The sequence below is a fragment of the Phasianus colchicus genome, chromosome 2 (genome assembly GCF_987193195.1).
Source record: "Phasianus colchicus chromosome 2, bPhaCol1.hap1.1, whole genome shotgun sequence".
Lineage (NCBI taxonomy): Eukaryota > Metazoa > Chordata > Aves > Galliformes > Phasianidae > Phasianus > Phasianus colchicus.
Genome location: NC_143437.1, coordinates 31,704,945 through 31,730,537, shown reverse-complemented (window position 1 = coordinate 31,730,537; position 25,593 = coordinate 31,704,945). Strand labels below are relative to the sequence as shown.

The 25,593-nt window shown below is 38.7% G+C and overlaps 1 protein-coding gene across 1 annotated transcript in view; it reads right to left on the bottom strand.

Moving 5' to 3' along the window:
* The window catches only part of RMDN2 (regulator of microtubule dynamics 2), a 155,358-nt gene that overhangs the window by 66,625 nt on the left and 63,140 nt on the right, over positions 1-25,593 (bottom strand). Inside the window, exon 3 of the mRNA XM_090135275.1 lies at positions 13,969-14,015. The gene's annotated coding sequence lies outside the window, so the exon portion shown is untranslated. The remainder of the gene's footprint in view (positions 1-13,968; positions 14,016-25,593) is intronic.

Genomic DNA, 25,593 nt, shown 5'->3' with positions numbered 1-25,593 from the left:
ACCAGATCACTCTCCCAAGTGCATCCCCACATATTTTACCTATTAGCTTCCCTTTCCCTGTGAATTAATAAAATTCTTTGGAGACAGAGGGTTAGGAGTCCCAGCAGAGGGCTGAGCAGTTCTGCTTCTGGGTATACAGTGAGCTGTGATGGGAAGAGACAATGGAGGAGGTGTAAGAAGACACAGTATTTATATGTAGCTCTCCTTCATGGTCAGTTATTACAAACTCAAGACTTGGGTGAGTGGAATGGTGTTGCTCCATCCCAGCACAGAGGAAATATGCTTCACTGAAAGACTCGGGTTTCCTTCTTAAAATTTCCTTCTCCACTCTCATTTGTAATGCACCTGAGCATCACTGCAGGCAGGGCAATGCAAGATCTCTGATCTGGCAATATTTTGCTACTTGGATCCTGAATTATTGTAAGAGTAGTTCATGGGGCACCACAGAAGACACAGAGAAAGGTAAGGAGAAAAGTAGCAACATGTTAAGAAAGAGAAACATCTCACCCCATTTAGTGTCATTAATTTTATGTTTGCCACAAAAGTCTCAAAAATAAAAGGTCTGTCTAACATTGCATCTAAGTTTGTCTGCAGTGATTGTTAATTGTAAACACCAGATTAAACAACTCAGTTGCTGCTGTTCTCACTGGTTTACAGCTAGGTCCTTTGAACAAGTACAACTCAGACTGCAGCATCTGTGTACCTCATTTCTTTAGCAAATTAAGTGTATCAAGCAAGTTGGACACATGATTATAAACATTGTACAACCAGAGTACTGCAGCTCCGCAGGGAGTTTCTGTGGAGAAAAGTGAAGAGTTGAGCCAAGCCCAGAAGGAATATGGCTGTAAAAGGGAAGAGACAGCAGCAATGTGAGGAGCAAGGAGTTGGATGTCGCCCTGTGCAAGGCTTCCCTGGAGCTGCAGGCAGCCACAGAAATGTTTCAGCCCAGGTCCTACCAGACCCTGGGGAGAAAGCTGGATGCTTGGACTGACAAAATCCTGGCTGATAAAGGTAGGCTGGTTGGCCTGCTTAAAATGTGACATAGTCTATGATTCTGAAGGGAAAGAACATGGTGAGTTATTCTTAAAAAATACTGTGTCTTTCCCTTCATAACATCCAATGCAATAGTTTTCAACTATGCAATCACCATTACCTTAACAATGAACCAGGGACTACTGGATTTACAGTTTTCCTACTCTTCCAATCATATTCAGCCATAGTTTTGTTATAGCATTATGTGCAAGGTTTTAATGACTAAAGATCTCACTGTGTGTGTGCACTTACATAAGATACTATCCTTGTGCAAGCAGTGATGTAGTAACATAGTAACCTGGTTCTTTTCAGTTGCCAGGTAGGCCTAAACCTCAGATGCCCATATTTTAAAAAATGTTTTCAGCTATTTTGTGTATTACTTGGACTCCTGTCTCACTGCTCAATCAGCCATTTTGTTACTGGCCATAAGCTTTATGTGAAACTAAGTTTTTATTATCTCTGAACAATTTCTATCAAAGTAGTCACAGAGGCAATGATAAATAGCCCAATAAGTTACACATTTTTTTTCATGAACAGGGAGCCAAATTCTTTCTTATTATATCAAGCATATGTTGGATTCTGCTAGCAGGAAGTGCTTGTGTATTTGCCTACACATCATTTTCAAGAGGATGAGCTCCTCCATTGCCAAACCACATTAGCAGTCAGACAAGATGTCTGTGATTTTCTGAATATTTGGCCCTGAAAACAATAAAACTGCAATTATAATCCTAATGACCTAATTCTAATCCTATGGATCATATATCAATTACATGTGCAAATTAACACAGACTGTTCTTCTACCTGTCTTGTAGCAGAGACATAGTCTCAGACCTGGAACTTCTAACGCTCATTGCTGTGTGACAATTAGGAGAAATCAAAGTAATTTCCCATTCCTTCATTAGACTCTGTATGTATAGGGCACTTTGACTTTCATTTGAAAACCAGTGCATTGTTATATTGTCAACAAAAGATGTTGCCTGTAAATTTTATGACCTACATTCAAATTAGAGGTGAGACTTATTCCAGTTTGCTGATGAATTATGAGGAAGTGGAATCAGAAATGCCACTCTGGAAACTCATGAAACTGAAATGAAACTCATGAAAAATGTTTTACTCTTGCCATATGGTTTGACATTAGGCTTTGGGATTTAACCAAAACCACTCTGGATTTGAGACCAGCCTCAGGGTCTGATATTGCAAACCATCCTGGGGTACAACCACACAAACACCAAGGTAACACTTTACAGTTTATTCAGCGAGCTCACTGAGAGCTCTTCAATTCAAACCAATAGTATGAGACTGGAATGCTGTTTAACAGCAGTGTTTCAGCAGTCTTGGAGCTGTAACAGCATGGCTTTTATGTTGCAGATGGGATTTGGCACAGCAGATAAACATTCACATCACAATCAGCAACTACAGTCTCAGTTGCAATATCAGCAATCTCAGTACGACTTGAACCCATTTAACCTAAGATTTCAAATAGTCCAGTCCTTGTGGCTGTCTATAAAGTATCTCCTCTATCTACTATGGGCATGGACTAACTTCTAAACCATTTATATTAGGGTAATTTTGTTACCCTTTTTATCTGAAGAATCCTTCCCAAAGATAGTTTGCATAGCAGAACTACAACAAACTGTCTATAATTTGGGTGATTCAGATGAACATTGTTTCCAATAACAGGCTTAGATTAGACAATTAGTTAATAGCCATCTTTCAAAGATCAAAGAATAGAACCTGATCAGGAACAGATGCTGTTGTGTGTGGTTATTTACATTTTCCTGACATATTTTAGCATGTTTCTCATGATTTTTCTCCCCTCTGCAATGGATAATTCCACAGTTTTATGAAAGAAAATTGATGCATTTGTTCTTGGCAGATGACAGCATACCTAAGATTGTACTGTCCTTGATCTGTACATGGAAATTTTCCCAGCATGAATGGAAGTTTCATATGTGTGTGACCACAGTCCAGAAAGGGAAAAATCCTGCTGCCCTCAGGGAGTTTTTCCTGGGGAGTGATATTTTTCCTAGCAGTGATATAGCACTGGGCAAAAGGGCTGCAGGCTCAGACATAAAGACTGGAGAGTGTTCATAACACACAGGCTTCTGTCTTTTCCTTCCTGTGAAGGTAAAGTCATGGATATCAGCATGGTGCATCCCTACTCTGTACATTTGGGTGTCTGCAAAGAAATCTGATATTCCAGGTGCTTCAAGACAGTAGGTGCTGTTCCTGACTCTGTCTGGCTGGATGACATGCCAAAGCAATAAGATCCTCTTGTCACTGTTTTTGTCAGTAATTCAAGTTCAGACATGCAGATTCATTAAGGAAAAGTAAACTCTACTTAAGCTGAAACTGGACAAAATGTGCATGTTCGTTAAGTCTAATGATACCTAGCTCATCTAGACAAACTGAAAATAATGACCAAAAATGTACTAAAAAGAAAAAAAAAAAAAAAAGATGGAAATTGATATGGAAATAGCTGAGAGAGAAGGGAGAAAGATGACAGAAAGTATGGCAGGGCAGTAGGTGGCAGAGAACAGATGGGGAAAGAAGAAAAATGTCTTACTTGAAGCGAGATTTTGTGAGCATGCATATCCTGTATATAGGCCACCCACCCATGACACATGGATTTTGAAAGGGTGTTATTCTACTCCTTACACATAGCACTGGCTTTCCCTGTAACTAGGAAAACATTTATTTTAAAAATTGAATCAACCCTGACTAAAACATGGGTTTCAGTTACAGGAAGAATAGGTTCATGAACTCCAGCTAGATTTCTGAACCCTTCCATCTCAAATACAAAATCAAAAAATCTCATATCTGCAAAACTCAAGCTCCAGGAGGCTCACCTCTCCTTGTATCACCGTGCAAACAACCCAGTAAGGGGTTTCAAACTGCACATGAGGCAAAATAACTGCTAATACTAACTTTTAAGCCACTGAGAAAGAAAAAAAAAATATGAAAATGGGTACTGTGAGTGCCCTAAATAGCAGAGCTACTTCATTCTTCTGTTTTCAGCAGTGTTCATAGTCACGGCAACCAAAAGCTCACAGTAATCTAGACAACTGTTAATACCAAAGTGGGACAGATTCAAGTCTTTCAAAGTGTGATGGAGAAAGCTCTCCAAATCCTTCTGTTTCTTTGCAGTTCCTAAAAGCTGGGTACATCTGTAGCGCAGTCTTCCCCTTCCTTTTCTAAATAAAAGGTTTTGCCAGCCAGTGCAGCCTCACTGGCAACTGCTGAGGATCTGCAGCAGCGGAGTATGATGAGAACTCATAGGCCACATGATGAGGAATTTGGCTCCTTCAGGAGACCTGTGTGGTCCTACCCCAGCAGGGCAAGCAGTGTTAGCAAAATAGGCTTCAGACAAGCAATGGGCATATCCTCATGAGTGTCCAGGACCTTGATATTATTCTTTGACAGGGGTAGTCCCTGACGCATGAGGGAGAAAGATTTAGCTCATATAAGCATTTTACTTCTGCCGAATGTTTTGCAGCTTTCTGAAGACACATACCTACACAGCCAACTGCTATTAGACATGGTGTGGCATATAAACTTTGTTTTGATCTCATACCACATTTACATCACCACAGCCTCACTAATTCAAGGCTCTGTGAGTGACATGAGCTGTAAATGGAATCCAACCTGTTGCTTTAACTTCATGTAAATTAAAAGGTAACTGATCATTCAATTACTTTGGATTGCACCTGAGAATAATAAAGGACAGAAACTTGCAAACTTTCATTTGTCATAGGGGGGTTTTCAGCATTCCCAAAAACGTTGAGTAATTACTTTTGACAGGTTTTCCCATTCCATCTCCTACATGTCTAAAGTCATTCAGTGCATAAGTAACTGGACTGTATAATGGTTTGACTAGCATATGAGCAAGCAAAGGCTGAACCGGTTGCAACTGAGAAGATCTGGCATTAAGGCCACAGCTTTCAGTGTTGTTTGTGCCTATAAACTGAAACATATCACTGTGAATTCAGCAGCTGTATCTTCCCTGCATATTGAGACCCATCTCCTGCTTGTATAGAAGGACCTCAGGAAGCTTGCCACGTTCAAGAACAAGGCTGTTCTGTTTGTTGTGGATGTTTACGTGACCAGATATACTCTGCTGAACAGTGCTTGAAAAATATCTGTGGCATGTGCTTCATCCCAACCACTCATTCCCTTTTCTTGACCTGCCCTTTGTGGAGAGTGTGGAATGTTAAACATTTCTTGTTGGTCTGCCCAGCCTCCTGCTCTATTTACACTTACTCTCCCATTCCCTTATCCTGGGGCACCTTTCAGGATATTTTCTTTCCTGCTCAAAGTAATAGTGTTGGTAGGGCCAGATTCTTCAGCAATTAGGAAGTGGAGCTGCCTATGAAGGCTGGAGTCTGTATCCACTGAAGCTGCATGTGGAATTAGAAATAAAAAGCAGTAAAGGAAATGAGGATTTAAATAATGCATTGTGTCTTGTTAAGATCTCCTTTAAATCATCCCTTTTTCTGCTGCTCTGAGAAAAAGTATTTTTGAAACAGTAAGGAAAAATCCATTTTGCAGAAACATTTCTTCTCAACATAAACAAGTTTTGGGCTCTTGAAACCCATTAGGTCAGTAATAACAAAGCCATCTCTGCTGCACTGAACAGACTATGCGGAGAATGAGCCTCAGAGCAAAATAGCCAAGAGCCTGCACTTTCATTCAACCTGATTTGCAGATTTTATTTTGAACTATTATAACAAAACTAAGTAATGTGAACACTTAACTTCAGTTAGTCAGGTTTGTTCCAGTTTCAGTAAGACAACATAGAATCTTCTTTAAAATAAAATAAAACCAAACAGAACTCTGTCATTTTTTTTTATGTGTAGATGTTTTTATACGTGTGTAAGGTAGGTTAAGAACTGAGGGAAGCAGATGGACAAGAAATACTCAGTCATTCACCCAGAAATTTGAAGTGAATAAGAATTCAGCTTTTCCCCCAGACTTCAGCTATTGCCTCAGAATTCAGCTACTTTCTGAGCTTTACGTCACTCCTGAAGAGGTGCTGCAATGCTCCTGTTCCCATATATGATATTTAATTTCATATTTCAGTTTCATGTGATATTTTAAAAACATGGTGCCACCTCCCTTTCTTCTGAGTTATCTTTTGCACTAACAACAAGCTCTGAAATAGAAAAGATGTTTTCAGCAATGAGGTTGCAATATAAATATAACTTTTCAGGAAAATCCACAGAAAAATTAGGAGGAGCTTCCAAACCTTTTTAAAGGACATTCCTCAGAAGTCATGTTATATTTGAGCTCCTATAATCCCACCATAATTGTGCTAAATGTATAATATACAACATCAGAAATATTGATGCTGTGTGGATCTTAATCACACCTGGATTACTTCTGAAAGTTCATATTCTTATATATTGATATAATACAGTACATAGTAAGGCCCTGGCCAAGATTTTGAAATGTGCCTAGTAAGCACAGACACCCTCACACTTAAGGCACTTTGCATGACCCAATTTACAGAACCTGCTGAAAATACTTGCAGCCATGTGGAGAGGTGTTCAAAATCCAAAGGTGAGGCTTTGTTAAGTTTGGTGTTCAGCTGTGGAACTTAACAAAAGATAAAGACATGCAACAGTATTCAGTGGCTTGGTAACAATGACACCATAAATAGGCACATATGCCAGTGTAACCATGGCTTAGAGTGTTCTGGCTGAAAAACTGCCCAACTGCCTCAAGTACTCATGAGGCTCAGATCCAGCTGCTGGCTGCCTGCTGGGCTTTGACCTGAGCTAGAGCACAGTGAATTGGCCTGTGCCTAAAATCATAGCCAGATCTTGGTGTGTTTCTTGGTGATAAAGGGTGCCTGCAGTGAGAGATGCAAAGCAGACCCATGGATTCCTCATCCTTTCATCTACAAAGCAGGATAAAAAGGATCTTGGCAGTGGCAAAGGACTGCACAGTTCATTCATTCATGTATGCCAGAGGGAAGCCAGTATGTTTCATAGTGGGATAAAAAATGTCTGGAGGGTCTGGCTGAAAAATTGCACTGTCATACTTTTCTTTGCTGTTGAATGGGTGACCAACCACATCTTATCAATAAAGCTATTATTCATGATCTCATCTATCGGATGAAAAGATTCTTGGGGGATTTCTGAAAATAACTTGGTTTTCAAGGATTTACAGGAGGAGAGGGTAGGAATTCCATGCAAAGCCCATGTTCAAAGCATTTAGATTCCTTGTGGTTTCTCATCTTCCTGGAGGTAAACTAATAAGAGAGAAAATGTGTACCAGCTTCTGTGTCGTTGCACAAGAACACTGTAAGATGGTCAGAGAGATTTACTCACTAACCACTGAGAAGTTTATTTAAGGTATGTTTCTGCCCTGCGTGGAGATACACAGTGGTGTGGCTGTATGGAAAGAGCAGACGCAACAGTGATTCCTTTACCTGCTTGAATGTGAGCACAGAAGGGGAGAATCTCCTGGTCAGGCATGGAAGCAGCCTGGAATTTGGGAATTGGAGGTTTAAACCAGGGTAAATCTTTTAGCCATTCTGTACATTTGTTCTCACTCTGGGAAAAAAAGATAATAGCACTTCATATGGATTTTCATGGCAAACAAACAAAGAACAAACAACCACAACGTTAAAAGTTGAGAAATGCTGCATCTCCATAGAACAGAGGATGAGACAATGCACATACTTAATGTTGAAGCAGACACCTATCTCCTATACGTTGAGGACAAACAGGAAGGGTTTCCATGTGGGCAAGCTTGGATAAAAATGTAAGCCATACCCCTGTAGTCTCTGAGGTCAACAGAACAAGGATACTCAGAACTTTGTAAAATTTCTTGGAAAGATGTCCAATGCACAGTGGCTCCACTGTATATGGACAGTAAGCTTAATTCTTCCCAAATATTTGGTAATTACTTTGTGTGGTATAATTGCTGGTGCCAAGACAAGTGCTCTGCACTGACAAAGGCTGGTGATGGAAGTCAGGGTAAAGCCACCTCCTCCACACCGTAAGGAGTAAGAGTAAAGGCAGCCCTACTCAGGAATGCAGGAGAGCAGAGATAGGTGGCAAAACAAAACATAATGTCTACTGATGAAAAACCAAGTCAGTCACTGCCCACCTCAGGCACGAGGAAGTTTTACTCCCTGTGAGGTGACTCCTGTCACTGTCCCCCGAGCACCGTCCCCAGCACCAAACCAGACATGGACCTACCTGGTGCCAGAACTTCCACACAGCCAGGTGCTGTCTTTTGAACCCACTGCCAGGAGGAAAAGAACAGCTTGAAGATGGATGAGGTAATGATACAGCATTGAGATTTAATTGGGATTACCTAGCATGTGTTAGGTTTCTCATAACTCCTGGTGTCAGTGCTGAGAGTCTGGGTAAGAATGTTTTCACTGGCAGAACCGATAGAAAAACTAAAATAAGAATTGAAGTGTGCAGGAAGCAAAATCAAGACAGATCCAATTTTCTCTATTCCTGTCTATATCGGGAAACAAACTGAAGCTTGCATGGAAGGGGGAATTCCACAGTTTCTATCATGGTCTCTCTCTCTCTCTTTTTGTTATCTGTAGCCTGAAGTTTTTGGAAGCCTGTGCTTTAAGAGTCCCGGGGACAGGAATGGGGCAGTCACCCTCACTGATAGCAAATGTAAGTGTTGCAGCTGACTTGATTATAAGCCTTGGAAAAGGAACCTCAGTAATCCAGATGTGAAATACAGAGCATCCAGGTAGTCAGCATGAAATTACAACATGAAGTTCCATTGTAAATTAAAAAACAAACAAACAAACAAACAAAAAAAAACCTTATAGCTTTGGAGTTTTATATGTATTTGACAAAAAAAGATCTTGAAGCACAACTTGTTCCTTCTAAAGTACTAACTTTAGTTCAAAGGACATAACTGAAGCCATCATTGTGAAATCTGAGATACACAACTTTGTTTACAGAATGAGAAAATTCCGATAACCACATGCCTGCCTTTTGGGCTAACCATTTTTCAGTATTGACCTTAATAACAACCTTCAAGAGATGAATTGGATTAGCATTGTGCACTATTACTGTTCTTCACCTCCTGATAGCAACAAACTGTGCAAATACATCAAAGCCCTGTTCAAATTCCCCCAACCCCAAAAGCATATAATTTTTTCCTCAGACCTTTTGGTAATAATTTTACCTGCTGCAGGGTCTGGTGTAAGCTTCTGAGATATTTTCCTCCATTTTACTTATTTGTACCACTGCACAAACAGCCTGCCATTCTACATTATACAAACTTACACTTCATAGCAAAAATAGTAATATCTGTTCTTTGTCTTTGCAGACCCAATACTGCCCCAGAAGGTTTGCAATGACATTAATCCCAGCATGAATTTACAGAGGAAGAGGTAGGGAGAGAAGAAACAAATCTATCCCTTCTTTTTGGACATGATGGGATGATGGGGATTAGCCTGAAGACAGAAACCTCTCTGAGCTACAGTTAACTGAGAAAATGACCAGCTACCAGGAAAGCAACAAACTGAGTTACTTTTAGCCATGGTTTTCTTTACTAAATCCCGCTAACTCACAGTTTAAGCAAAGTAAAGTTTGCATTGAGTGCAACACATCAGTATCAGTAAATTGATTGATCCTATATTGAATTAAACCAACTGAAGATGAACTAAATTTCTTCATTCTTCTAGCAAGGATTTTTCACTGAATCAAACATTTATTATAGATGGTTAGTTATTCACTTAAGTTCTTGATTCCTAATAAAAATAACAAGGGCTTTCTGTGACATTCAGACCCAGATCTGGGTCTTCAGCAGAATGCTCTTTCTGTCTAAAAGACTTGAAGCAGACCTGGATTTTAAATAAAAAAGATTCACATGCATGCTCTACCTCTCTTCCTCAAAACTAAGAATAATATCACAAAAACTATAATGAAATGATCAAGCAATTGTGGAGTGTATAATAAAAAGATCTTTGCCATCATCACCTTGAGGTGAACTAGAACAAAGAAATTATGTATTATCAGGTCACTTTGAAATATTTGAAATTTGAAGACTAGTGACACTGTCACAACTGTTTCACAGGAGTATATTTCACTTTATAACTATGCATTTCAAAATTTCTTGTAGATACTTTTGAATCGTCGGATACCAGCTGGACGTGAGCAGTATGGTAATTCCTGAGCAATTTTGTCTGCAGAACGTACCCAGTCATTCCACAGTCTTCCAGTGCTTTGATACCTATGGAACTTAGAATATGAAATGATACAGAAATACATTTGCAGGTAAATATCTAGGAAGGAAAGGTAAAGTGATTTATAGTTTAAGAAGTTCTCTAATCGTTCGGGTTAATAGGCATACAGTCTTGAAAAGTGTGCTCTGAAAATGAGGAAATAAAATGCAATTCGTTCTTAGAAAAATCAAGTCTGATTTAGAAAAATCATTTGATTGTGAGTACACAGTTCAATGTGCATTTTCTAAATGTTCATAGGTTCTTAATTATTCGCAGCAATTTTAACCTACATCAGTAAAACAGAATAAGTTCCCTTTTTGCCTCTCAGACCTTCACTTTTCCCATCTGTAAAATACATTAATCTGTAAAAAATATGTTAAATAATGATAGCAGTGCAATCAAAGATGGACTTTTTGCTCAGGGGATAAAAGACGCATAGACATTTTGTTTGGGGAATGGTATCCCATCAAAAAGAGAAGTGAGATCTGCCTCTGAAGAAGGGAATTTGTTATTGGATGCATTTGAACTTAATTTCCAATGTTAAGAGCATAAACAGAAGCAGGAATTAACCAAAGAAGTTCCAAGTTAAATTCTCAGTTTTCCATATCAATAGGAGAAATTCCTCCAAACCCACAAACTCAGAATTTTCACTTTATGCTGAAAGAGTGAAGCTGGTAGCCAAACCTCAGTATGCTACACATTCAACAGAGTTGCATCCATTACATGGGTAATAAATTGCCTCCAGAGGAAGAATTTTCTGGCTCCGATGAGCTTACAATAGCAAAGTGCAGGTGTTCCAAAGAAGCCATTGGTTTAGATGTGGTGAAAGGATTTTACAGGTGATGAATCAGGACTATTACTTTAGAACAACTACCTAGTTTTTATTTCTAAATTACCCATTTGCATCGCACCTCCTCATCTCTGTACACTCCGTCTGAAATATTCCATTCATTTGCCAACATCACTGGCCACCCAGTGTTTTCCAACAGTGTGTTCTGAGAGAGAAAGGGAAAACTCAAGAGCATTTGCAGCTGCCCACTGCCAGAACGAGCACCCAAAAGTAATTTTCCAGGGTATGGCAGTCATTTTGGATAACCATATAAATGGAATGCAAAACCATTTCCCACTTTTAGATATCTAAATTTACATATCTTGATATCCTCACCATGATACCACAGCGTCACAGCAAAATGAGAGAGTGCAGATGAAGGCTGTGCTGGCATCAGTAGGCAAGAATAGAAGATAGCCAAGACAAATTGGTGGCTTGGCCTTTTAGGACATGCTAGAAAACAAAATATAAGGCCAAGACTCTTGGGAGAGCTCTTAGTGTGGTGGTTGTCTATGCTAATAAGTAGGACTTTCAGATCATCATTATTTTTGTCACTCGTGCTGCTGGATTTGGTTGTCATGGGAGACTATCACACTTTTCCTGTGTACAGATCAGAAACTGCCATAGCCAGAGCCTGAAACAGAATTCAGGACTTTACTGTGCACAACTCGCTCACATTCTTTAACTTTTGTGAGGTTTCCTGCCATTAATAGATGCCACAGTGTTTGAAAATAAATTTTTGTGGCACCTAGTTGCTGAGTTGGCATTTCAAGTCAGGTTATACTCTGAACCTTTTCTTTTTCTGCAGGAAAATGAATCTCTCCCTACATTTTTGCCACCTTAGATTCCGCATGTCTTGTCAAATTACCTTCAAATTCACACATTAGAACTGTTCAAGTCTCTAAGGTGTAATAATAGCTCAGTAAGAACAGAAATTTGTTCAGAAGACTGCCCTTTGAGTTCCCAGATCAGAAACAAAAACAGTTTAAATCAGCACTTTTTAAAAGCACACAAATGCATGTTTAGTTTTAAGAGAAAATAAGTTAATGCTACATGAAGTTTTTCAACTTGCAAGTTTGAAATGAACTTTTCCTCCTCTCTACCACATCTGCAGTTCACCACATGCAGACAGGCAATCTATGTTTTTGTTGAAACAGAAAAATGCAGTAAAATAATATGAAAGCGGTCATAGCCACAAATGGCTTCTGTGGAGTCACTGAAATGTTTGAAAATAGCACTTCATGATGTTTTCTTCTAGGCAATTTTTGCTGTCTCCCACACAGAAGACTGCCGAAGTCCCCACACTTACCAGGCAGTGCTCCTCACACAGCCAAACTGCTGTTTGATCTACCAGTCCCTCCCTGGATAACCACAGAAAAGTTCAACGTGCTTGTTGATTAACATTTCACAGATATATTTTGGTTCTATTATTTCCTGGCTTATACCTCTTTCAAAACCTTGTATGACACTAAGCCACCATCTGCTTGAATTCAACTTTTACCTCTCCTGAGTGCATGTGTCCAGTATCAGCCAAGCAGGTGATAATACACTGAAATCCATCTTACTTGTGTATTTGAAATCATGAGTCGCTACATTATACAGGATAACCTTTACATCTAGGCTACCTCAGTATTTCCTTTCACACTTTTTCTGTCTTGCCCCTTCAATGAAATAACCACTCTCAGCCTCAGATATGGGAGATAACTTTCCATAAGCACTAATTCCCCCTTGCTTCTTATTCTCCCAGCCTACCACCAGCATTGGTGTGAACTCTGGTATTAATTAAGGATATGAAGGCAGGAGATTTTGACCTTTCCAACATTTTAAGTTCTCCCTCTCTGTGAAGAATAACATTATTTTTGTCATTAGCCCAAGTCCCAGATTTTCCTTTTTGTCAACAGAAATTAATTTCCCCTAGTCACTGCTGCACACAGAACCACATAATCCCTGTTCTTATAGAATTGTGGCATGCTTCTATTTCAGCTTTCCTTCAGCCTGTACCTGCTCCCCTGAGTACTCCACCAGATGATGAGTTCAGGAAGAAACAGTAATCAGTCATTTGGAAATGACATTGTGCTGTGTCTGTAAAAGCCTCCATCCAAAAGCACCTTTTAAGACTTCTGGAAGAACGCAGAAAGTCAGAACATTTGCTTAGGACACTACAGTGGATGGCTGCTCTAGATAGGAGGTTGTCTACAAGTAAAATAGAAAGAAGACACCTTCACTTTAACAACACACTAGTCTCTCTCTTACAGAGACATTTCTCCACATCCATCACAGCTGGAAAACATGCCCAGACCCTTCAGGTTTGCAGTCTAGGTCCAGCCCTCCCAGTCTCTATCAGAGTACCTCACCAGTTATGTTCCCAGTCAAACTACAGTTGAACAGGTGTCTTTCCATTTTCTGTCACAGGGAAGGCAGCCTTTTTTAACTGGCTTTTAGCAATCCAGTCTGCATTTGACATACTCTGACCATAACAAAAGTTATTTTCATAAACCTATGACATGCTCAGAAGTAGCCCGGGGTTGAATGATGATCCTCTCTTCTTCCAGTGAGAAGTATGACTGAATTTTTGTTACCTGATTGTTTCAAGAACACTCTTGTAATTGGTTTGCAGACTGCACATTGACATGCTCCATTGACTAATAATCAATCAGGAGCATATTCTAGCTAGGTATTCTGTACATTTTAAATTAAATGACTTCAGTATGTCCACTCTTTGAAGTTGAATACATCCAACATTATTAAAAATTACTCCTATGCTCTTACTTCAGTATTAAATTCTATTGAATATCTGTGAAAGTCTTCCATTCTTCACCCTTAGCAAGAACTGCAACTAGCTTACTACAGTAATAAGAATATTAAACAACTTAGTCTGCCAGAAAAGGTTACTTACCCATCCTAGCAGGGCATCTCCAACTATTTTGCTCATTTTACAGGTCTCTAGAAATATACAAAATTGAAAAAAAATTACTCTTGAAAATGTTCAGATGAACGATGTAGTTAATAAGAAAATTTTTACTACTAATAAATTAGTACCTTTTTTTGAATAAATGTTTTTGGAATTTGCAGTATTGCTGTCAGACAACAAAATGCTAGCTTTATTGTTTAATTTTGTTTTCTAGGATAGTATTACAATTCTATTTTAGTGCTTACTAAGTGCTGGCTTGTCATCCCTTTGAGACTTAAAGCTCAGATTCATAGTTAATGAAGCATAGGCAATAAAGCTCCTATTCATAGCTAGTAGAGCACAGTCAACAGCAAGACAAAAATCCCAATTTTTACAGGTTGCTAGGAAATAAAAGCAAAAACTACTTCTCTCTAAATTCAGAATTCTTTCAAATTGCCATGACCATCTGCTATGATATACTAAAGTATCAGCATGCCCTGGTTGTACATTTTCCTCTCAAATATTGTCTAAAATAGATCAAGCAACTACAGGTGAGACAAAATTTCCATTAGGTAACTTATTTAATAGGTCTATTTTATGTGCCATATTCAAGAGAGATCAAGATAGCTGCCAACACTGTACTGTCATTAAATTATATATTACAGCCCTGTTGCAATAAATGTAAGAGACTCCATTCTCTTTGTTCTGTTGTGTGAAAAATCCTCCAGGATAAAGTGTAATGTTCATTACAACATAAACAGGCAATGTCACCGATTATTCTTCAGTTTCATAAAATCACACTTAGTAGCACTGTTGATTGAACTGGGCTTTACAAACTTTGTATTTACTCCCTTCTCTTTTGCGGAGCCTTGAAGTGCCAGAGTGTGCGGGTCTGTTGAAAACTGAGGGGCAGATCTGCAGACTAAGACAGATACGCAACTACGCTGAAAGCCTAAATTACTGGTTAGGACTCAGTGAATGAACTACTTTATTGAATGCCAGCTAGTAGAGATTGTAGAACCACTTTATCAGCAGTGCAGACAGCCCTTTACCCATCACTCAGAATACAAACTTCCAACTTCACTTTCTTCCCAAAGGCAGTATTTCTTATGGTTTCCCAATAGGATCTCCCTAACCACTCCCTTACTAGTACTGTTTACTAGAAAATTCTTCCAGTTCCTCCTATATCCTGTCCATCTACAAAAAAATGCTCCTGTCACTAGGATGCAGCTGTAATTACCTTATGATGTTATGCTATGTTCAGACACCTGGCAGTGAGACAGCTGGCTGGGCCCCCAGCATTGGACGAGGACAGGCTAGGGCTCTGTTTCTTTCTGCATATTCATCCTTTGGGTACACAATATGCCCACACAAGCTGGAGGTAGGAGTCTCTACTCTGGATAATTTATAAAAACTCCTTATCGTAAGTTTTTGGTCTTATTAACATAAAGTTACATTCTTTTCATTGTAGTTCTTGAATGAACTTGATACATGTGAAAAAATACTGCCCTTCACATGTGTATGTGGGAGGCAGACTTTACTCTTCCTTAATTTTATTCTGGGCTTTGCTACTCTTCACTTGCATTACATAACATACTATGCTTGCACTAGCAAGATATATGTATACCATGTGCAATGTCCTGAATGCTCTAAGTGAATAAGAACTAAAATCTGTTATTATCACAGGCCATCTACTCAGGTAGTAATAATCAATGCTCTACAAATCTGTCTGTGATTACTCTTAGACCAAGTAATGACACTTCCCTTTTATATCAGGTTTTGACTTGTCTCCAGAGAGTAAAGGACGTAATAGTTTTGAATCAGTTAGCACACTGAATTGCTTTTAAAGACCAAATTGAAACAGTGACTGACACACTGATTTGTAGCTCTTAGGAGTTATAATATCATTACATTTTCAATTCTTGGCCAAGTTCTAACCCAGCACTCCAGCTGTGGAGTTTCACTGTTTTATGTTTCCGTCCCTAAGTTGCAGGATTCACTTTACAAGGAAATGCTTTGGTGCACATTATGGTCTCTGTCTGTGCTTTCATTTCCTATAAAGAGGAACAAGTAGTTTGTGTTTTGCCAGAAGAGTGATGCTATCAATATCTTGCAAAATCTACAAGCAGCTCATTCATCCATATGTTCACCAAACGCTCTTCAGCTCTATCTGGGCATCCTGGATCTGTATAAAAGCCATCTGGAACCATGTGTTGCCAACTTCTGATCTTAAGTACGGTAGCAAATTTCTGAGATCATATTTGCTAAAATGACTAAATTTGGAAACATCATAAAAGTTCACTGCAACAGAGGAACCTGTTGGATGTTTCATATCCTCAAAGCATGCTCCAGAGTTTTCTTTTAGTTTTTTTTTTTTAAAGAAGTATAAAAATAGTAAACAGCTTGATCTGTATCAATTCTAGAAAAAAAATCTGGTTACAATTTATCTATCATTTGTATTTTATTCTAATGTCTTTGTTCCTTCTTTATCAATTGTATTTTAGAAGAACATTAATGGCATTTGTCATTTGAAGCCTTTGTCTCCTTAACCATGCTTGTCATTCAGTCTTGCTTTACTCTTGTTCTGTTTGTCCACTGATGCTTCCTGTGTGAAACTAGAAATGTTGCAGCAATAGCATAGGCAAGTACTGATGTTAAATGAGATTTTATCTCAATTGTGTTTTCATGAGTCTAAACTGACAATTTCGAACAATCTTTTAGGTAATGGTACTGTTAAATTAGATACTTAAAACAATAAAATGTTTAAATTTTTAACATTCTGCTGATGCTACAAGTATAATGTTTATTAGAGATATTTTAAGAAGAGGAGGTTGTGAGGTGTAGAAAACTTATCAATGGATTTTGGATCCATTTGAACTTATCAATGGGTTGGGCTAGATGATTTAGAGGTCCATGCACATCCTGTTATACCATTTTTCTTTGTTATTATTTCATGCTCAGAAACAGCAGCAACTATTCGCTCACTTGTGGCTATCTGGAATGCCTTCGGTGCATCATTTTTTATCAGTGAAATTAATACTGAAATGTACACTGAAAATTGAGCACTATCCAAATTACTGATACATCTTAGGGTTAAGGCAGTGGTTGTGTTTCATTTTGGGTTTACTCTGCTGTCAGAAAAGGCATCAAGGAGAGGGAAAGATTCACTCACTGCAGCAAATCAGTAAATGCTTTTGATGCCGGTGATTCACAGTAGCTGCAGAAATGCTCCAAACTTCGTTTTCATTTTTGCTTTCATGTCACCATTTCTGAAGACAGTAGAGACTGCCAATAATCCCAGTACTGTATCTGTCCCACTGGATTACATAGTGCTGCTGCAATCAGAGGGGTCAGAGTTCATTTCATTCATCTAAAGCCTTCTTGAAAAAGAGCCCCACAGTCATCCTTCCCTCTTAATCAGTTTTATATTTAAATTGGAGTATTACAAAATCTAATAATAACATATTATAATAAATAAATAATTTAATAATTTAATAATAAAATTAATAATAATAAAATATGTCATATTTTGTTCAAGAATGCCATTATTAAAACACAACTCTCAGCTTATACATACTGGTCCAGTCTCTGCTTCCACAGGCCCTTTTCCTATTTAATATCTTTATACATCTCCTGCACAATTTTCCCTGCACAGAGCTGTTCTCATCACCTCAGGAGTTATGTTTTGCTCTTATTTGTCTTTTTGTACCTTATCTCCATGATGCTTTTGCCAGGGGACATTATTCCCATTAAGTCAAATGTATTGCTTGTAGGTAGGCTGATTTGTACTACGTTTTGTGTAAGAATCAGTATCTATTTAAGCACCAATTCAGCCGAGCTAGTCTTTAGGTTTATTATGTATGGACAGTGTCTTGGAGGATTTTACTTCGTTTCTTTATTCTTGAAAGTGACTCAAGAGCTGTAGATGATGCAATGCCCAGGTGGTGACAAGGGAAGTGCCAGTAGATGGTGCTGAAGAACACTCGGCAAGTTCCTCGAATTCTGGTTATTTGTAGCAAGTGGCTGCTGATGTTCAGAACACACTTAAGTAAAGTAAAAAAAAAAAAAAAAAAGAAGAAAAAAAAAAAGCTATCTGGATCTGGATCTTTATCTAGCTTTCTAATTAAAGCAGATTAAAGTCATTTTCTTGCAATATTGAGCAAGGAACTCTCGGGGAAAATGTTTTAGCTTTGTCATCAAAGGCATGCTATTCCCTCTATTGCAGATCTTATGTCAGAACCAAGCAATTCTTGATCTAAAAAGCCCACTTTTTCATATTCAGTTATGTTCTCTACTAAAACACTGCTACTTCCTTTTTCATTTCTTTATGCCTCGGTGGTCCAGGCTAACTATGCAGCCACTCTGCACAAAATCATTTTAAGACATTCACTTCTGCAAGGCCGTCAGGAAATACAAATAAGAATCACAGAATCACAGAATCACCAGGGTTGGAAAAGACCCACAGGATCACTCAGTCCAACCATCCACCAATCACCAACAGTTCTCCCTAAACCATGTCCCTCAACACAACATCCAAACATTCTTTGAACACCTCCAGGGTCGGTGACTCCACCACTTCCCTGTGCAACCCATTCCAGTGCCTGACCACTCTTTCAGACAAGTAGTATTTCCTAATGTCCAGCCTGAATCTCCCCTGGCACAGGTTGAAGCAATTCCCTCTAATCCTATCACCAGTTACACCAGAGAAGAGGCCAACCCCCAGCTCACTACAACCTCCCTTCAGGTAGTTATAGAGTGCAATAACATCCCCCCTGAGCCTCCTCCAGACTGAACAATCCCAGCCCCTTCAGCCATCCTTCATAAGGTCTGTAGTCCAGACCCCTCACCAGTTTTGTTGTCACTCCAGGGCCTCAATGTCTTTCTTGCTATGAGGGGCCCAAAACTGGACAAAGTACTTGAGGTGCGGCCTCACCAGTGCTGAGTACAGGGGGACAATTACTTTCCTCTTCCTGCTGGCTTCCCTGTTCCTGCTGGAATCCATGTTGGTCACATCCTCTCCCAGTTGGAACATTACAAAGAAACTAGGCAACATTTTGCTCCAAAACAAGCAAGGAAAAATAACTTTCTTCCTCTCCCCCTGCAAGACCTTCTCTCTACCAAATTAACACCTAGGATGTGATCTCCCATTTTTGTCTGACTTTCATTTTGTGACCTGGTCAAGGCTAGGAACAGTCAGTCTGTAAGTTTTCATCTCATATGAGTTGAAGGAGACCTTTGGGTTTTTTTTTCCAAAGAACAGAGAACAGCAGTCTTCTATATTCAAAGCCTAGAAGCTTTGAGGTAGGAGGATAGATTTTAGTTTGAGGTGAGTGGGTGGGGAAGAGCACATTTGAAATAGCATAGATTTGAGGTGGTGACAAACATAAATAAGGTGAATCTGTTTGAGGCAGTTTAAACTAGTGACTCCTTCCTTGTCTCTTATTGTACTGAATTTCACAAATAGGATTCAGGAGACCAATCTGTCTGCCTTTCTCTACTCTTGTCCTCAGTACTTGCAGCTTACAATCTTTCTTAAATGATGGATGCCAGAAGTGCTGCCAATAAAATGCTTGGTCCTATGAGATCTTCCTGTTGTCATTTGGGATATGGTCCAATGGCAAATTGAAATGTTAATGTCAGAAAATTCTTCTGTGCCTGGCTGCCAGAGACAACCAGGGAGATGGCACAGAGGAAATCATGTCATTACTTCAGTAACAACTTCTGCACTGCTTCAGTACCACAATTCACAGAATTTTACCAGTGGTTTAAGACATTACCTTGCCTTATGACATACTGCAGCTGAAACCAAGGGACACACTTATTCCTTTCTGCTTCAGGGGTGACAATATCAGGCAGATCTCCTTTGAAACTTTTTTGTAATTTAAAGATCTCTAAAAAATGGCAGTTCCTAAGCAGTTTCTCAATTGCCTTCAATTCGAAAGACATGTTAATTTGTACAAATGAGAATTAAGATGACAGATCCACATCCTCCTCTGCACAAGAAAGTATTAAACAACCTCTGCCTGTACACAGAGCTGTGCACAGCTGCTTTTCTTCTCCTCCACATGCTCTGAGCACACTGTGAAATATGGAGAGGTCTTACTCAAGCCTCAGAGATGCATTTGCACTGCTGTTTTAGAGGACTCCTGGATGCCAGGGCAGTAAGGGTATTAAATGTTGAGACACACAGCACACAGCCTTCAGATCTTGAGGTAACTCTGGAGTGATTGGGATGGCACATTTCCCATCCCTGGAGCCTCTAGCTCCCTTGGAAAGGCTTCACTAATGCTTGACAGTGGTTTGGCTGCACCACCCACATCTAGTAATCCTTCTATGTAGTTCTGCATCTGCCATAGTGTTACCTGCCATCCTACAGTCAAAAGGAGGTCTGTGTAGCCAAAAAGGTTAACAGCCTTCCACATTCCTTTCAATTTTGCAACTGCTAAAATGTCTAGGACTTAAAACAAATATTTAATTCTTTCTTTAAATGGAGGAAATTTTTCTTTCAGCTTTTGTCTAAGGAAAGTGACTCGACTTCATCAAAAACAGTCTTCTATACGTATGCAAGTTCTTGTTTCTGCCACAGTTTGTAAGAAAATTTTGCAGTGGCATAAAACCTGGACTTGTTCTGAAGCTAAGACCATTAGTAAAGCACAAAGATGCACTATATTCTGCCAAGTAAAAACACCAGACAAGCTGGAAGCCAATATGGAAATACTTAATGAATTTTTCAGTACAAGTGCCAGCTACTGTATTTCATCAAAAGGGAGAAGGATCTAAAACTAAACAACACATAGGTTTTGTAAAATGTGCATGTCATAATCTACAGTGAAAATAATTGAGGTTTGGGGTACTATAGTCACCAACACTAAGCTCTTATTTTTAAAAATGAAATGACTGTCATTTTTAGTGGCTCAGAAATACATTTCTGGAGAAAGCTCATCATATCATTTTTCTTAAATTTATATACCCGTGCTCTGATCATCTTATTTTGTAATTTATGTAAAAAATCAGGTAAAAGCATGAGGAAGTTGGTATTATTTCAGAGCAAAGGGTATATTTGTTTGTTGTTTTTTTTAGTTCCTAGAATGAATTTTAGAAGGTATTGTACTTTAGCTAGGAAGATCTACTGAGGTCTTTGTCGGTAACAAGAGATACATAGAAATTGAGCCAATCCTGTAACTGAGAATTACAATTGTAATCTGAGTCATTATAAACTGTACTGGATTGCCTGCATTGCCATCAGATAGATGCCGTTTAGAATAGCAGAGCTGAGAAATCTGCTAATGATTGAATGAGGAATTCCCTGGTTAGATCCCTCAATAATCAGTCAGAAGTGATAAGAATACACTAACAAACCAAACCATCTGTATTTCACGTCAGCCTTCCACTGGAAGTGATCAGACAATGCAGTGCAATGGCTACTGGAGTTTCAGAGTGAGACATGTCTGGCTTTTAGAGTATTTAGGACACAACTTTAGAACTTGATCTTCAAATTTCAATCGTACTTATGCATGTACACCCACAAACACACCTTATAAAGTGTGCAAGTGGTCATATATCTCCATATGTCTTCCAAACAGTATGTGGAACCATGCTGGCTGCATGATCTGGCTTGAGTCATATTGCAGAGTGGTCTAACATTACATTAAAAAATAATCCATATACCTTTCTTACAGAAAGTAAATATCACTAAAATGGAGAGCAATTATCTTGGCATGGATTCAGTGATATCCTACTTGTTACCATACAAGCTGAATGAACTCTTTAGTTTTAAAATGATCTTCACTTATGTCTCAGATAGGCACTGGGCTCAAAATAAGACTCCTGAAGATGGTTTCAGTCCCTCTTCATTTCTCTCAACAAGTTGTTACCCTTTGCTCTTCAGGAAAAATTACTCCTGAAAACTCTATGAAAGGCAAAAGTTATTGTTTCAGGTTAACATGTGTCAAACTGATTTGTCTACAAAAATGAAGTAAGTATATGGAATAAAGGAAGAGGATTTCCAGGTAACAAACTGTCATGATAACTCCATGACTTATAGTGTTACAATCTCAAGGGCACTAATGCACTGCAGGATAAAATTTTACCCTTCACAAGTCTCAGGAAATTCATATTTATTTGCTTCATCGTCTCTGTCTGATTTAGTGCTGACATTGTAAAGTGCTCTATAATCTACATCCAGGCTCCAACTGTACTTTAGAAGTACCATCAAGGAAATTAGCATTAATTAAATAGAGGAAAGATGAAAGACTCTAGGAAGCATTTAGGAACCAGTAATCATGTTTTCTGAAGAAGGAGACTGAGTGTGGTCAAACAAAGCTGATGAGTGATTAGGTCAGAGGTTCCTGCCTCACAATCCCGGGCCAAATTCAGTAAAAAATGCTGAGCAGCCAAAGCTGAGAGGGGAGAACAGCTCCACACTAGCTATTTCCATCTGAACGTGTTCCCCTTTCCTTCCCTGCCTCTCCCAATCATATAGCCACTGCCACGGGCTGTGAATTGGAGGTACCTCTCCAGCTCAGCTTTATGTTCTTAGGAAAAATGCTTCAGTTATGCTTAAGCTGCTGGATATCCAAAACCTGGAAAATAAACAGAAAAAAGGCTGAAATAATTTCTCATACAGGGGTTGTGTTGTGATGGTTTGAACTACAGAACCTCTGCCTCCAGTCCAGCCACAGCTGGACACAGGCTGTGTGAACAAACCGAAGGCAGTTCCTCAGAGCTGGGCCTGTGACAAGAGCAGTAGTCACATAGATAAAGGAAGGTTTTGGTCAAAACCTAATGCTGTAGATTGTGCCTGAAGTGGTATACAAGCTCTCCCATCAGCATAGAAATGACCAGCAGGCTGGATGCATCCTGCGCAAAGGACTCAAGCTTAAGTGAGGGCAAAAGGAAGGCAGGAGCCCAGAGGTAATTTTCAGAGAAGAAAGGAAAAAATACTATTTACCAATATTGAGATGGCTTGTGTGAAGTCTATCCTGTCCACTGTTATTGATCTGAGCTGGAAATTCTCTCCAGCAAAGAGAAGAGGTAAGTGGTAAGAGCTTAGCATTCAAGGCTGTGCCTTGGCATTGGTTTCCAAAGTGTCCCACACTATCTGTGAAGCTGTTGTGTCTGCAGCAAGGGGTGTCATCACTTGAGAAAGACAGAGATAAGATTGTGCTATAGAGACAAGGTGGGTCCTGGTTTCATGTTTTCTGTTTTCCAGGGACTTTTGGGACAATGCAGTGTGATCCATCTGTTTTACCAAGGTGCTTGATGGCACTGTAACCTGAGACTAGGGTATGAGGTATTCATGTCCAAAGACCCAGTTTACTCATGGTATCACTTCCACTTGTCTGTAAGTGTGTACTGAGAGTAAAATGAACTTCAGCAATTCTGTTTAGGAAGAAATTTATCTTCTCTTGGTGGAAACAATCATGTAAACTGTAAGTAATGTGAAAATCCAAACTGCAGGCTTTAGGATCAGGCAGATCAAATTCAATCAGTAACTGACTAATTAAAAAATATCCTCTATAGTGAAGACTGGCTAAATTTTTATTCACATTTACTCAGTTATATGCATTTATCAAATTATTAACTGCCAATTTGAAGACAATGTGTTGAAGAATTTGAGGTCTGAACTTCATCACTGAATCAAAATCTGCTATCAGGTAAATCTCACCCACTCAAATTTCTCCATCCACACAAGGGGAGTCACTACAACGTCAGAGAGGTGTGATGAAGATAAATAAGTTGATAATTGATGATCAGTAGATAAGGACCTAATAATTAATTAACAATAAAATGTGCTTTTTTAAAATCCAAAAATGCTAAGTATTATAATCAGTAATTACTTTTTTCAGGAAGATATAATGCAGCAGGAAAAACAGCAGCAACACCCTAAAACATTTATCCAAGTAGACCTGAAAAGATCTGGATCGAATATAGGAAAGTAGCTGAGCTGCAGTTATCACAGGGCTCTTTGGAAACTAATTCATCCTGCTGAGAGGCATCATTAGACAGCTTCAGTTACAAGATATGTTTTACTTATTATCAGAATCACCTTCACTTAACTGGTAAATACAGAGTAAGCACCTATTCTGCCAGAGATGCAATGTCTGATTTGGGAGTTTTGCAAGGATCAGGTGTTCTCGAGTCAGGAGTTCTGATTTCAGTACATCCAAAGGTCTAACAGTATTCAGTACAAGGACTAAACAAATCTTATGTTACTGCTGCTTAAAAGCCCTTGGTATATATTGAGATATGTATATACATACGTACACATGTAGATATATTTAAAATATAGGTATAGGGTCAAGATTACAAAAGAGGAAATCTGTTGCAAGGAGAAGGAATTTCTAAAAATGATCATAAAACTCATTTACTGATAATTCCACAAATGTGCATCCCCACAGGGGAAAGAAGGGAGTGTAAGGACAGTTTGAATGACTCACTTAGGTGCTGCCATCCTAATGCAAGTCTTAGTTCAGCATGGAAATCCTTGTCTGGCTCCAGCCAGCCTGGAATCAGGCCCTGAATTTTCAGTGGGGGAGTGGATGTCAGGGGACAAAACTCAGTGCTGCTGCTGTTATTTCTGAAACTTGCACTGATTTTGATTTATCAGAAGAAGAATGTAACCAGTTGTTTAAGCGTATCTTTGTTCATAATTCACACAAAATATGCCTGAAACATGCAGACTATACCAGAGCAAATTTGTTTCAGGTATAGAATTTATCACAAAGTCATAGACTGGGCAATGGTTTTCACATCTACTTTTCAGTCACTTTTCAAAAAAGTAACTTTTTTCAAAACTGTTTACTGTGTTTACACATAACATAGAAGCATTGCAAATGCCTGTGTTTCTGATTTATACACAGTATGAGACATCCTAGACTATCCCTCTGCTTAACTCCATTCTAAGCACAGTTTATTCTTCATTCGAGATGCAATGAACTGGAAATAGAAGAAATAACATTTTGCTTTTTACTCCTTCTTTTCATTTCATATTCATTCTGATTTCTTCCATGTATTTTAAATACATGCAAAAATCTGGAATCTATACCTAAAATGACAAAGAAAAAAGACATTGATTTGAAGAAAAGATGCTGATTTTGTAACAGTTTCTCAAGCCCTTTTGTAGCATGGCTGCTAGATCTTTCCCTCTACATCACTTTCAACATCATTTTATGTAGTTATCAGCATAGAAATCATGAACGCTTTAAATGAAGTTACAACTTCAAGCTGTCAACATAGCCTGTCACTGCTATGATATTTAATATGTATCATGGAATACTTTAGTTCCTGTTCTGCAAAAGGCATGAAAAGATGAAACTATTAAATAAGTTATGAAGACCCTCACAAAAAAATGAAAGACATGAAAAAAAAGAGTAAACTTTTGTTATTTTCTAATACTGTCATTTCTGGGGTGACCTGAAGACTTGATTCCTCTTTTGTGAAAAGCTGGGACTGGCAAGGCTAAATGAAGAAATACAGTACCTAGCTTACAACATTAAGTATTAATAGTAATATGCATATTGTATAAACAGACATTGGCATATTTATAAGAAAACCTGCACACTAATAAATTTAATGCACATATCAAATGATTCTTACTTAAATATATATTTTTTATTTGGGTAAAAGTGC